Source organism: Humulus lupulus, chromosome 3 (assembly GCF_963169125.1).
Source record: "Humulus lupulus chromosome 3, drHumLupu1.1, whole genome shotgun sequence".
Lineage (NCBI taxonomy): Eukaryota > Viridiplantae > Streptophyta > Magnoliopsida > Rosales > Cannabaceae > Humulus > Humulus lupulus.
The window spans coordinates 241378920-241386874 of NC_084795.1; positions in this window are offsets into that span (position 1 = coordinate 241378920).

Sequence of the window (7955 nt, forward strand, 5' to 3'; positions counted from 1 at the left end):
AGTCGAGGAACTTCTGCAGCAACAACGCCAACAGGCTCAATCTCAGCCTCTGCCACAACCGCAGCCGCAGTCAATGGCCCCAGCACCCCAACAAGTTGGTCCATATGGGGGATGGCCTATGACAAACTACGCTCCTTATCCAGTATAGCACGTGGAGCCAGTGTATGAAAGGTTCCGCAAGCAGCACGCTCCAAACTTCGAAGGGACTACAGACCCCTTTGAGGCGGAAGAATGGCTAAGGAATGTGGAGCCGATTCTAGCCCACATGAGCCTCAGTAATGCAGACCGCATATCCTGCGTCTCATCTTTGCTCAAGAAAGATGCCAGGATATGGTGGGACTTGGTCCAGCAATCCCACGAGGCTGCCACCATGACGTGGACCCGATTTGTGGAGCTCTTCCACAAGAAGTACTACAATTCAGCGGTACTTGCTACGAGAGTTGAGGAGTTCACCAATCTGAAGCAAGGGAATTTAACAGTGGCAGAATATGCTCATTAGTTCGACCGCTTAGCCAAGTTCGCAGCAGGGTTAGTTCCAACCGATTATCTGAGGGTGAACAAATTCGTGAGAGGACTCCGACCAAAGATCGAGATGGGGGTGAAGCTAGCAAAACCAGGAAACACTTCATATGCCGACGTTCTTGAGACGGCAATTGAAGTAGAAAGGTTACAGGCCAACGTAAGCAAAGAAGAAGCCAGTAAGCCGAAACCCAGACAGCAGAGCCAACCTCAGGCCAATCGGAACAACAATCAATTTAGCAATAGCGGCAACAATCAGTCCAACAACAATGGTAACGGACAGAAGAGAAGGCATCCTGACAACAAGCAAGCCGACAGTAATAAAAGGGCACGACCAAATAATGGGGGAAATAGGTCGGGCTACGTAGAATACCCGCCATGTGCCAAATGTCAGAAGAAGCACCCCGGAGAATGTCGCGCCAACACCAAGGAGTGTTTCAATTGTGGTCAAGAGGGGCATCGCAAGAAAGAATGTCCTCAGCAAAAACCAGAAGGAAAGAAGGACGAAAAGATGGTTCCTGCTCGGGTTTTTGCTTTAACCCAAGCAGAGGCGGATGCTAGCAACAAGGTGGTCACAGGTCAGGTTTCCATCCACAATAATTTATGTCATGTATTATTTGATTCGGGAACCACTCATTCGTATATTTCGTTAGGAATGATAGATAAACTAGACAAACCTAGTGAAAGATTTAGAACTAGGTTTGTAACCGAGTTGCCTTCGGGCAAAGTAGTTCTATCATCACGAATAGTACGAGGCGTACCGATCAAGATTGAGGATATAGAACTAGAAGGAGACCTGATAGAGCTGGTGATCAAAGACTTCGACGTAATCCTAGGCATGGATTGGCTAGCACGGCATGGCGCAACGATTGACTGCAAACGCAAGAAGGTGACATTCGAAACTCCTGACGGCCAGAAACTATGTTTCATGGGACAAGCTTCAGGATTGCGCACCCCATTAGTGTCATCTCTCAAAGCTCAGAGAATGATGGAGAAAGGATGCCAAGCCTTCTTAGCCAGCATCACGAATGTGGAGAATTAGACGCCGCTTAAGGTTGGAGATGTTCGAGTTATACAAGAATTTCCAGAAGTATTTCCCGATGAATTGCCAGGATTGCCGCCAACACGAGAAATGGACTTCACGGTAGAATTAGTACCAGGCACCGAGCCTATCTCTAAGGCACCATACCGGATGGCACCTACGAAACTCAAGGAGTTAAAGACGCAGCTACAAGAACTCCTAGACTTGGGTTTCATTAGGCCAAGCCATTCACCATGGGGAGCTCCGGTACTATTCGTGAAGAAGAAGGACGGAAGTATGCGAATGTGCATAGACTACCGTGAGCTGAACAAAGTAACGATTAAGAACAAGTACCCGCTACCTCGGATTGACGATTTGTTCGATCAACTCCGAGGCGCGACTGTATTTTCTAAGATCGATTTACGATCCGGGTATCATCAGCTCAAGGTAAAGGGGGAAGATATTCCTAAGACAGCCTTTAGGACTCGTTATGGAAATTACGAGTTCTTGGTTATGTCTTTTGGTCTTACTAACGCGCCAGCCGTGTTTATGGACTTAATGAATAGGGTCTTCAAGGACTACTTGGATAAATTCGTCGTTGTGTTCATCGAAGACATTTTAATTTACTCCAAGGACGAAGTAGAGCACGAGGAACACTTAAGGTTGATTTTGACGCGATTGAAGGAGCATAAACTCTACGCCAAGTTCAAGAAATGCGAGTTTTGGCTTTCGCAAGTGGCGTTCCTTGGGCACATCATATCGAAAGACGAAGTTGCAGTAGATCCATCGAAGGTAGAGGCCGTGAAGGATTGGCCTAGACCAAAGAACGCGTCAGAGGTAAGAAGCTTCTTAGGGCTAGCAGGTTATTATAGAAAGTTTGTAGAGGGCTTTTCTAAGATAGCCACTCCACTCACCAACCTGACCCGGAAGCAACAAAATTTTATCTGGAATGAGAAGTGTGAGGAAAGCTTTCAGTTGCTTAAAGATAAGCTTTGCTCAACACCAGTACTCAGTGTACCAACGCCCAACGATAAGTTCTTGTCTACTGCGACGCATCGAAGCAAGGATTGGGATGCGTAATGATGAAAAATGACAAGGTGATAGCCTACGCCTCACGTCAGTTAAAGGAATATGAACAACGCTATCCAACTCATGATATGGAGTTGGCAGCGGTGGTCTTTGCGTTAAAAATCTGGCGCCATTCTCTTTACGGAGAACGGTGCGAGATTTATACGGACCACAAGAGTTTAAAATACTTTTTTACGCAGAAGGAGCTCAACATGAGGCAGCGCAGGTGGTTGGAGTTAGTAAAGGATTACGACTGCAAAATCCTATACCACCCAGGAAAGGCGAACGTAGTTGCCGATGCGCTTAGTAGGAAAAGCTATGGGAATTTAGCAGCCTTATCCGGAATTGAAAAGCCGCTACAACAGGAGCTTATCAGTGCCGGAATTGAAGTGGTTGTAGGCAAGCTGGCTAACTTGTCAATCCAATCGAATCTGCTAGAGGACATACGGATTGGTCAGAGACATGATGAATCGCTAGCACCACATATGGAAGCAGTCAGAGAAGGCAAGAATACCGATTTCTCAATATCTAGCCAAGGCTTATTGAGATATAAGGATCGGGTATGCGTGCCAAATGATCAAAGTATTAAGAAGATGATTCTAGAAGAAGCGCACAGTACCCCATACTCAGTTCATGTCTGGGCAAGTGTCCATGTCTGCATACTCCTTACGATATAAAATACAATCATTCGGACATGCATGAATCTTCTCATACTTCAACCCTATCAAATTTAATGTTTTCTTTACTTCTTATGTAGACTCCGGAAAACAATTTTCTAGTGGCAAAATCTCCTTGAAATCAGCAAAAAATTGACTAAAACACTTATCACTAACTCCATTTGATGCTTTTATGTTATAAAATTTAATCATTGTTGGCAATCTTAGTTTATTGCAACCACTGAACAATTGTCTATCTGCATCTCTAACCATACTATCAAATTTTTCTGGATTATGAAAAAACTCTTCTTGTGCTTCATCAAGCAATTCTATAGGTTGATCATCAAAATCATTACTCTCAAAATCATCTACACCTCGCCTACCTAATTGATATGGGTTGTCATTTATTAATTATCCATGAAAATACCATTTACTATAACTTATATCAAATCCCCGACAAAATACATGATCCTTTATCATGGTAATATCCCCCTTTACTCCATTACCATAATCGATACAAGGACAATGAATTTTTTGTGGATCACTACAATTCTTTAGGAAAAACTCTAAAAATTTGTTGAATCCATCTTGAAATTGTGATGTTTCTCTCCTCTCAAGCATCCATGATTTATCCATACTAACAACAATATTAAATTCCTAATAACTTAGAAAAAAACTTATATTAGGTTCTAGTCTTATAATTTTTTTAAAAATTCGATAGAGTTTCCTCTGTTTCTATAGCATACCGTAATTTCATAATTACTTATAAAACAAATACAAACTAACACAATAATCAAGCACAGATGAATCCATCATTATTGAAAAACCTAAGCTTTTTGCTATCTTTCCAATTTTACAATATTCATCTAGATTTTATCTTGATTTATGCTTGAACATTAACAACAAAATCATAAGAGTCAACACACGAAATTACAAGCTTCGTCTGCACTGAAAACTTATTCCAGCCAACTAGTGCTTGGGTTCCCTGAACCAGGGTAATAACTCTCACTATATCAAGAAGTAATTTTACAATAACCAGTTCAAGAATCAACCTGTAAAACTATACAATCTATCTCAAAATACAGTGACGCTTTTTACCCTAAATAACAAAATTCCATGGTTATAGATGCAAGATTCCCTTGCTTCAATGTTGAACTCCCTTCAATAATATCTCATATCCGAACACCTTCGAATCTATGGCATCAAGACCCAGCTGAACTCCTTCAGCTATCACGGCCTGACTTCAGAACTTGCACAGAAACCTTCCACCACCATTAATGGAGAACCTGCAAAAATCAATAGAAGAAAGAGAAGAGAAAATACAAAGAACAATCTCCAATCGTCCGATCTAAGATAGTTGGTTATAACTAATTAACCAAGCCAATATATATACTTAGCTGCAATTAGGTATAAACTAGAAACAACCAACAACTGTTAATCACTAACAACCTTGCTGTACACACAGGCTGACGTGGACACTTACTAAAAACGAACAAACTCCAGACATAACATAAGACCATTCCAGACATGACTGAACATAATTTGTCATACTGAAATTATTGGTCCTTACAATTATTAGGTTCTAGTCTTATAAATTTTTTAAAAAATTCGGCAGAGTAACCTCTATTTCTATAGCATACCGCAATTTCAAAATTTCCTATAAAAACAACACAAACAAACTCAATAATCTAGCATAAATGAATCCATCATTATTAGGTTCTAGTCTTATAAATTTTTAAAAAATTCGGCAGAGTATCCTCTGTTTCTATAGCATACCGCAATTTCATAATTTCCTATAAAAGCAACACAAACAAACACAATAATCAAGCATAAATGAATCCATCCTTATATCACCACAGCACACAAATTTCCCAGAGCCTACTTCACTAATTTTCAAACATAACTTTTACTAAATCCAATATGCATGATTTAATTAGCCTTATCTTTATACATAAATCTTGTAATAAAATAAATAAAAATAAAAAATAACTAACCTTCAATATTACTATTGACGACGTTTTTCGTTAACAGTGAATATAGAGCACGTAAACAATAAATAGTTATAGCCAGAAAAAATACAATAAAACAAGAAGGATTTTTTACGTGGTTCAGCAGCTAACTTTGCCTAGTCCACGAGTCTTTGTTATTAGAACATTAAGATATTTGTGGAAATTCTCCAGAGATGAATTCTCCAGAGTTTCTCCCAAGATCACAAAATGTTCGGTCCTTTTCAAAGGTACAGGTTTTCTCTATTTATAGAGGAAGTCTCAGAATGCTATCCCACACGTCCCTGGGAATTTTCCCTTTACATCAATAAATTAAATGGCTTTAAAAGCCTGTAACTCCTATATACAAGGAAACGTCCCCTGAAGACCAGGGGGCGTATAACTGAATAATAAATATCCCTTTATTATAGGGAACTTACAACAATAAATGTAGACTGCGTCTCTCCAAGTGACTCATTAAGATGTTCGAAGTTAGCAATCTACCTTGTCAGTGCCGTGCCAGCCCAGGTCTCTTAATGACTTTCGAGTTGTAATATTTTCCCGAGATCATGTGGTTTCGAGCTCATACTTATGTCAGGCTCGGAACTCCTGATCTGAGGCCACCTGAGAATAGACGTACTCTGATGTCTGTCTTTAGAGCTTGTGAGGACTTCGAGGCTACCATCTTCGAGGTTACCCACCTGCTTTGTAGGTTCGGTGCCTAGGTTGCGGACACAGATTCTAGACATTGCGAGCTCACACTTGACGAATCCAGCTTTCGAGATCACAATTCTCAAGGCTCGAAATCTGGGTATAACAATTACTCTTCAATTCACCCGAAATGAACAACAAAGTTCACCACTCAATCGACGACTCTACTAAAACATTACTTACATAATTAATTATCAAGCCAATATTTATCACATTATTTAACCTAACAAAATAAACAAATAATTAGAAAAGTTAACAAAATATTAATAATTTTAATTATAAAATTCGGAATAATAAAAAAAATAAAAAAACATAGAAAATAAAGAATTATCATCAAAACTATATTTTAGTAATCCATACCTGTTTTGAAGCTCAAAAACACCTTGCAATGACAAAACTCCAGTCAAAATCCGGCAAGAAACACCAAGAAACCATGAGAACTAATACCCACGGCCAAATGTATTTTTTTCTCTAAAAACCAAAAAAAAAAGATTTTGGGGCTATATTTCGGTTTATAATTAAGAAAAGTAGTAAGAAATAAAGAAAAAACAAAAAAAAAGGTTTGGAGAACGAAAATGGGTGTTGGCTCACGGTTGTTAAAGGAGGTTTTGGAGTTTTTTTGTACGGAGGAGGGAGAGGGATATACCGTTCGGGGTGGGGGAGAGGGTTATATAACCCTTTTACTTCAGTTTTGAGGTAAAAACCGAAGTAGAAAATGCACTTTCTACTTCGGTTTTTACCTAAAAACCGAAGTAGAAGGGGCTGAGGTGGGCAGGGTTGTGCACCTTTTACGTCGATTTTTTGGTAAAAACCGAAGTGCCTTTTCCACTTCGATTTTTACTTAAAAACCGAAGTAAAAGGTGCACAAGGGCCGCGTTTGAATTTTTACCTAAAAACCGAAGTAAAAGGTGCACAGAAGTCACGGGAATGTGTAACCAAACATGGCCCTCTTCATTTTGAATTTTTAACTTCGTTTTTTTAGAAAAGCGAAGTAGTATGTAATTTTTTTCAAAGCCTCAAATTCAAAAGCGAAGTAAAATCCTATATTTCTAGTAGTGTGTTTTCTATATAATTATAGAAGTTATTCTATTATTTTTTTTATTTATGATTATTGTAGTTTATGGTGTAAATTAAATGATCACTTATAATCATTATTTTCCAACAAGAGTCAAAGTTAGACTGTTGACCACCAAAGTTATGGATATTACAATTTCCTAGGGCTCGAATCGTGACATGGCCACTTAATTGGTTTTAGTTGTCATTGTTCTATGTTAGGTGGTCTTTTAAAAAAATCAAATTTGTTATAAATCTGTGTTTTTTGTAACCATTAGTTACAAATTTGACAATTTTATGTAATTTAAACGCTTCTAAAACTAATGTATAACTAAATTTACCAATTCATTCTATAAATGTTAACTTTATTTTTTGGCTGTAAGTTCTCTAATGTAATTACTATATTAAAAATAAAGCTTCACATTGAAATGATATGGAAACACAATATTTTTATATAGGAAATGATTACACTGCTTAATAAGTACCAATTGATTTTATATATCAAATTCAATATATATATATAAATATATTTGTAGATTTCCTAAAAATAACGAGCAACAAAATTTCAGAAACAAATACAATCATTATATTTTTCAAGTCTGAATTAGTTGTAGAGTTGCCATAAATGCTAGTGTCACTTGTCAACCAAAAAGTAGAGATATATATAGTCCAACAATAAACATGAGAAATTAATTAATAAAAAAAAAAATCAGAATTTGAAAAAGACATGTAAAAAAAATAAAGAAAATCATTGGAGTACTCTAATCTAAGCACGGCTAATTGATGATAACCAAGAGAGTTAGACTTTCTCTTGTAGAACTTGTTAGTTGTCTGAACTGTTAGTTTGTTACATGCCTTAGCTGTATTCTTGTATTATATATATCATTTTCAAGTAAGTTGTATTGTTTAGTTACTCTGCTATCATTTCTTGTAGCTTGAACT